Source organism: Protobothrops mucrosquamatus, unplaced genomic scaffold (genome assembly GCF_001527695.2).
Source record: "Protobothrops mucrosquamatus isolate PMUCROS unplaced genomic scaffold, P.Mucros_1.0 scaffold3473, whole genome shotgun sequence".
Classification (NCBI taxonomy): domain Eukaryota; kingdom Metazoa; phylum Chordata; class Lepidosauria; order Squamata; family Viperidae; genus Protobothrops; species Protobothrops mucrosquamatus.
The window spans coordinates 86864-94414 of record NW_015389447.1 but is presented as its reverse complement, the minus strand read 5'-3'; the positions used below and the strand labels follow the sequence as shown (position 1 = coordinate 94414).

At 32.7% G+C, this 7551-nt stretch overlaps 1 pseudogene; it reads right to left on the bottom strand.

Annotated features, from left to right (window-relative positions):
* Nucleotides 1-5235: 5235 nt before the first annotated feature.
* On the bottom strand, nucleotides 5236-7263 carry LOC107297699 (annotated as a pseudogene).
* Nucleotides 7264-7551: the final 288 nt, after the last annotated feature.

Sequence of the window (7551 nt, the reverse complement as noted above, 5' to 3'; positions counted from 1 at the left end):
CCCCCCCCCAGGAAATACATTTTGAGGCCCTTAAGTGTATCAATACAAAAAATTAACTTACCTTTTTAGTTGAAGACCATGGTTCAGAAAAGTTTATCTCTATAGGAAAAAGAACATGATGTCTGAAATCTTTTCCATACAAATAGCTGCTCCAACAGGCACACAGTCAGATATTCTGAACATCTCTCAGTCCTTCCTCATAGTTTAACAGGAAGGTTGTAATAAAATATATTTCAGCTTCTGGTTCCTGGTTGTGTCTTGTATAACTGCTGCAGTCACTTTTTATCTCAATAGATAAGGCCTGGAAATACAACCAATGTGTGTCTCTTGCTTTTTAATAATTAAGAAGTATTGCAAAAGCATAAGGTAAAATGCAGCAATGAAACTATTTTTAATAAAATCTCTTAAACAGTTAGAGCAACAGGGACACCTGTTGTCAAAACCATGTAATATTCTGCTCCTTTTAGTATGTAAAAAACAGAAACAAATAGTCTGACATTTTCACAATTGCCATAAAATGTAGAACATTTCTTTTATAGTATTTCTACATAAAAATGTTGAATTGTTTTCTACTCTAGAGAAAAGAAGAATTGATGGTAGGAACAAAAATGAAGTAATTTTAGTGGAAAACTAAAATAGATTTCATTAGTTTTGCTTTTCATAGTTTGACAACCCTTCTGTGTTATGTGATACAAATGAGCAACAATATAGTATAGGTCTAAAATTGTATTTGTGCATTCAGGGCTCCAAGATCTGAGTTTCTAAAATCCAGATACCACTAGGTGGCAAGTAAGTTTCATTTTTCAATAATTCTTTTCCACATCTGGTTGTTCCCATTGTCATCAGGAGTTTTGCAGCATAAATTTAGGACCTGTAATATATTTATACATTTGCCATCAAATTATTCTAGTTCAGGGTTTTTTTTGCTTCAGGTTCCTATATTCTAAGGGTTAATACGTTCTTATCAATCCCCTGTAGTTTTATGTCAATTTCACTGTTTGTGTCAGCAGTAACACCAAAAACTGGTAGATGGGTAGTCCTTGAAATTTCTATTGCTAAGCAAGACAGTTACATGAGTTTTGCTCCATTTTTCGACCTTTCTTGTCATAGTGGTTAAGTGGTTAACTCAGTTGTTAAGTTAGTAACATGGTTGTTAAGTGAATCTGATTTCCCCATTGACTTTACTTGTCTGAAAGTCGCAAAACGTAATCACATGACCCTAGGACACTGCAAGTGTCAAAAATTGCCAAGTGTCTGAATTTTGATCACATAACGAAGGGAATGTTGCAACAGTCATAACTAAGAAAAATGATCATCAGTCACTTTTTTCAGTGCATATGTAACTTTGAACGGTCACTAAATCAATTGTTGTAAGTCAAGGAATACCTGTAGTCTTCACAGATTTTAATGTAGGACAATTCAATTAAAGCAAATGATACTTCTGTATTACATAAAGATGAGAAAAACTATCCCTAATTAATCTTACAGAGAGAAAATTTTGACAAATAAGCAGAATACTGTCAAAATCTAGTTCCCTAGCAGGGCACAGGGGTTCTAAAAGAAAGAAAGAAAAATTAAGAAGTGTAGATATAAATGTTAATTATTGATTTTCTTGGAGCATTGACTCTGGTGGGTTTGGTTTGTGTCCTCTTAAATTGCATATTTTCCTGCATTAATAATTATCTAGTATTGTTTACTGGATCATTGAAAAACGCTGACCATTTTCGTTGATCTTAATAATGATATTGCTTTATGGGAATCTGCTTTGAACAGAAGAACAGACAATATAAATGCTTTAGGATGAAGTTACTGTAATTGAAGTTAAGTCCACTTAACTGCCTGTGGCTATGGCAGTTACCCGCAACACTATAAAAATATACTTAAAATGATCAGTGGGGCTGTCATCTATATGGTCCAACCTACTATATAGTAACTGAAGTGTGGTATTGCAGTTGGTAACACATTAGCTTGGTATGAATTCTGCAAATGTAACTGAATGTTTAAACAAAGGATTATCCTGCGACAAGTTTCCTAAATCTTGTGATTCTTTTTTTAATCTGGTCTACTTCAATTTGCTCGTCTGAGTATCAGATCCTTTTTTACCTTCCAAAGCACACATTTTATTTGCCTCTTAATAAACGGACTGTTTTTCTGCCTACAGTTGAATTAAGATTTTTAATGGGAACTAGCTATCTCTAATGATGCATACAGGATTAATAGTGCAGCATGTAGTTGAAATGCATGTTTGCATTAAGTGGAAAATAGTACTCTACAGTATTCATATAATGCAACTTTAATGATATTTAAATAATTTAATTCCTGCTTTGGAATTATTTTAATGGTAAATCAGAATAGACATTTTATATAAACTAATAGTGGTATTTTGAAATTAATGCATATTCATTTTCTAAAATAAGCAATGTACGTGTTGCTCACTGATCTATGTCTAATTCTATTTTGAAAACATTTTATGCTATTAATTGGCTGATCTTGAAAAACTAAGCAAGATCAACCTGGTTGTCATTTGGATGAGAAACCACCAAAAAGTACCAGAATTGAATGCAAGACAATGGCTAGCCACTTCCATATTGTTGTTAAGAAAACAGTATTGATATACTCATAACATCACTAGGAATTGAGTTTTATTCAAGGAAGATTTTATTTTTTTTAACCACGCCCTTTACATATGTATCCATGTGCAGATTTGAATTAAAAAATCACAATATTTATTTAATATGGAACTTGTGAATTGAAAAAAAACAAATATCTAAAATAAAAGGATAAGGCTGCCCATACTTGGAAAGGACAGTGTGAATAAATTAGACATCACTTTAAAGAATGATTATAGAGAGATCCTTCTGGAATGAATTACATTAGACGCTAAGAAATATTAAGTTAATAAAGTGCTGGGAAGTAAAGAATTAGAAGGAAAACAAACGTTCGACATTTGGACAACATCACACAACATAAATGGATGTGTACTTTTTATGAAGGGGAGCTTTGTTGCATTTGGGAGAAAGAAATTTTTGGGAAAATTGATTTGGTTTTGGCATTCTTAAGGACTGACTGGTGGGGATATATCATACATTGTGCACTGCCCAGAGTCCCCTTTTGGAGGAGATGGGCAGCTATATAAAAGAGAGAGAGAGAAACTTAGGGAGGGAAGTCATTGATTTTTATCTCTCTTATTTCTTACATGAAGCAGTAGCATCAGGCTTTACAGTTCTTAAAGTCTTGTTTGCTAAATAACACCCCTACTGTTGCTACGCTATAAACCTCTACTTGACCATGAAGCCATATCAAAAAGACAAAACTTTGTTTTGTTCAAGACATGTAAGGACCTACATTCCATTTGTCCTATTCTCTTTCAAATTTTGCTGCTGAGTTGATACAAAATGCTGAAGAAGCTGATGTAAGTAAGGTGCTAATGCAAATGAAGACATTGGGAAAAGAGGACCTGACCTTCCCATTCACAGAAAAGTAGTGTAAAAAAATCAAGGGAAGGGAATGAGCCAATAAGATATTGAAGAAAAAAGGTGCTGTTCTTCACTTAGTCAGGGTATCCTGGTGCTTTCTGTTTTCCTCAGCATCTTTCTTTTTCTTGGTCCACTCTTTGTGAGATTGATAAAATATTAAAGAATTCTACAATGGATGGTATGACAAGCTCAAATACTGTACAAGAGAAAGATTCAAAAACTCTTCCTTCCCTTCCCCTTTTCCTTCCCTTGAGTGGTAATAGATTGTCAAATTTTTCACATTTAACCCTCTAATCACTTATCAACTTCAAATTTTGTAACCAATTTTAAGCCAGATTCTAACAAGAAACAAGTTCTTATTTTGTTTGTTTTACAAATCATCTACCAACATTATACAGTAGTACTGTAAATATCAACCCTTGTCTGGTTTTTCTTCATGCAATAGGATGCGGCGGCAAACATTTACTATACCTAGCATCCCACAGGATTAGGGAGGAATAGGTCAACAGCTTGCCAAACCTAGAGGAGCACTACTTGAATCGTGGCTTAACCATATCAAGTTGAGTAAAGTATAATAATTTTAAGATATTTTGGAGCAAATCTTAGTAAAGATGGAAATCTTCTGTGCAATGTTGAATAGGGATAATTCTGTTAAAATCAATTTAGGTATCTTGAAGAAAAAATTGTAAGATACATTTCTTGACAGCTTGGAGCTGGATTTAGTAGAGATATTCTGAGTTAAACAAATATAGTATCTGTAGGGATTTCTGGAAAATTTGGGATCCACATCTGTTAGAGATTTCCTAAAATATTTTAGGTCACTATCCTAATCATATCTTAGATTTGCTAAAGACAAAAGTGAAAGGTGGGACAGTTAATAAGGTGGGACATCTAATAAGGCTAGGCTACCAAAAGCAGAAACTCAGAAAAGTGTTCCTGAGTACTGGTTTCATTGCTAGATATCAGTCAAAGACATAAAGTGAGTTATATGAGAGAGATACACTCCTTACTTGAGCTCTTATGATTTAATACCTGCATAGAACTCTTTGCTTCCAAAGGATATGAAGAAACTGTATGGAAAGTTTTACTCACAGTCAGTGGAAAGTTTGTTTTTCAACATTGTTTTTTCTTGAAAGAACAAGAGATCTTAGTGAACATCTGCTATCCAAAACTCTGATTTGACAAACAGATAAAAGGTTAGCTATGTTAATTTTAATTTTGAAGAAAAATACTTCCAAAAATAAAGAGTATAGCCACATCATTTGAAAAAGCTACACAATTTTATACATAAAGCAAAGAATAAGTCTCAGTTTATAAATAAATCTTTATTTGTTTATTTGATTTATTTGTAAGTTCTACAGAAGCATATTATAATAACACAAAAATGTAGAACTTGACAAACATGGAATAACAGTGCTTCTATGAAATCTTGGTTGTAATTTTTTTTATCACAATTTCTTGGCCATTGTTAACCCAAAATTCTGAAATAGTTGGTGGTTTCATGCAAAACACTAATTTTCATTTTCTGTATCACCTTATACAATGTCTGCATCCATTTTCTGCTAAAATGTTGGTAATCTCTACATTTGCTGACACTTTAATTAACAATACCTATCCCGTTGACATTTTTTTTTACAAGCTTCAGTGAAAAATAAAACTTTAAATTATCTTTCTACTGGAAAATTTCAAAATATTTAAAAGAAAAACTTTTCTGTGTACGCAGCAATGGTGCTATTTAAATAAATATAGAACACAGTTTATAATCTTTATAATAAGTGAACCTTTCATCAATTGGAACTGTAACATGCAGTACAATTGCAAAACTATAAGCGGCAATCCAAATGAACTCAATGGGATTGATTTTTAAACAGAACCCAACAGAACCATTGTGAAAGTGAGTTACAGCATGCTTCTAATCAAGTTTTCCAAGCTGATTTGTCATAAGTCTCATACACTAATTGTAAAGGTTTTTGATCATTTGAACATTTTTCATCCATATGTCTTTCCAGTGCATTCCAATAAATAAGGTTTTGACTAGGAGTAATAAAATGGCTTGTAACAATTTTCTTGTAGTGGCAAGGAGAAAAAATAACTTTTTCTGGAAAAAAGACAGGTTCTGAATGAAGTTTTTCAGGTTGGATTTTAAGTTTTGCAACACACATACCTATAAAAACATCTTCCAACCTAAGAACAGTGATATATTTTGAAACTATATAAACTTGACTAGCAACATCAGAGGAGACAACATAACCAGTTCCTGAACAAAAGGGAGGGTAAAAGTTTTCTGGATATTCCTCTTTGCTTATATACCATTTTATGTCTGGATTCTTATTGGCTTTTCATTAATTTTTATAGAACCTGTATATAACTGGGTAGTACTCTTTCGTTTCTGAAGAAGTTCTATCAGATAATACACATTCACAAACATATCAGAATCAATTTTCATCACAAAAGTAGCTTGTGGGCAGAATTTATGAATCCATTCAAAGCCCATTAAAGTCTTTAATGTTAAATTATTGTATGAATCTATAAAATTCTTTTGGATTATATCTTTATAATGTAAGTTTTCCACAGTCACATTAAATGGTTTATACGGCCAGAAATGATTTCCCAAGAGAAAAAAAGTTAAAATCAGTTTGTCAGCTAATACTCTTTTCTTTCCCCAGGTTTTACGAATTATCATCCGAGCCTTTCTCTCACCAAGTTCTGATGACACCAATATTACTAGGAATGGAGGATTCCTATGGCAATTTATATCAGGCAATTCCAAAAAACTTTCCTTCGTAATAAATGTGACAAAACAATTCAAGATGATGATTGTGATCAAACAAGCCAGGACCAATAAAAGAAGATAAATATGAAACTGTCTCTTGAAAGAAATCTGAAAAAGAAGAAAATTAATATATATACACATATACATATACATACATATATTGTTATTAATTAATTAAAACCATTTTAATAGTCACTCTTCAAAACCATTTTCCTGATGGTGATGAAATGGTCAATAAAATATAAAGCTAAACAATAAAAACATGGACGGTAGATACAGATTGATTAAAAATGCTATTGCAATAAGGAAATTTGAAATCTAAACAAAGCAATATATTAACAGAATTATGAGAATATAAATATTTTTTTAAATAACAAAATATGGTGCTAGAATCGCATTATTATGGAAATGTCAGAGAACAGGACAGGAGTGGGGATGGGGTACAGAGAAAGCCCATTCTTAAGTGTGTGGGTGTCTGTGTGTGGATGTGTTACAACAGCACTGAAAAAGTAACTTACAACCTGTAATCATACTTACAACCATTAGAGCATTCGGAAAGTCATGAAATCAACATTTGGGCACTTGGCAACCAACATGTATTTATAATGGTAGCAGCATCCCAGGATAATGTGATCACCATTTGGGATTTTCCCAGTCAGATTCTGACAAGCAAAGTCAATGGCGGAAGCCAGATTCACTTAGCGACTATGTAATTCACTTAATGACTGAAGTGATTTGCTTAGCAACTAAAAAAATTGTAAAATCAGGAGTCACTCACTTAACAACTTTGCTTAGCAACAGAAGTGAAAGACTACCATCATTATTAGCCAGCTTCCAAGTGCAATTCAGAGTGCTGGTTGTTGTCTTTAAAGCTTTATATGGCTTTAAAGATGTCTTCTGCCCTTCATATCAGATCAAACATAATAGACTCATTCCAGGTCCCTTCTCTACACAGACAGAACAGAACCATTTTTTGTAATAGCTTACACACAAGATCAGACTAGTTTCCACCATGTTATGTTTTAGGAGAAAACTTGGCTTCTGAAGAAAGCTCTAAAAGATATTCTATACTGTTTCAATGGCCTACGTTTCCTTCTTATTAATGTTTATTGCTATTATTTTATACCACAATTAGTTACCTTATACCATATTTGTGTTTTAACATTTTTACTGTAAGAAGAAAATATAATTCACTGTTGAGTCTTGCTAGATTCAAGCAAAACACACACAAACATAAAATAAATCAATATGTTCAGTAAGTTTTATTGAGCACAAGAGTTGCTTATCCCAATAATGGGAGCT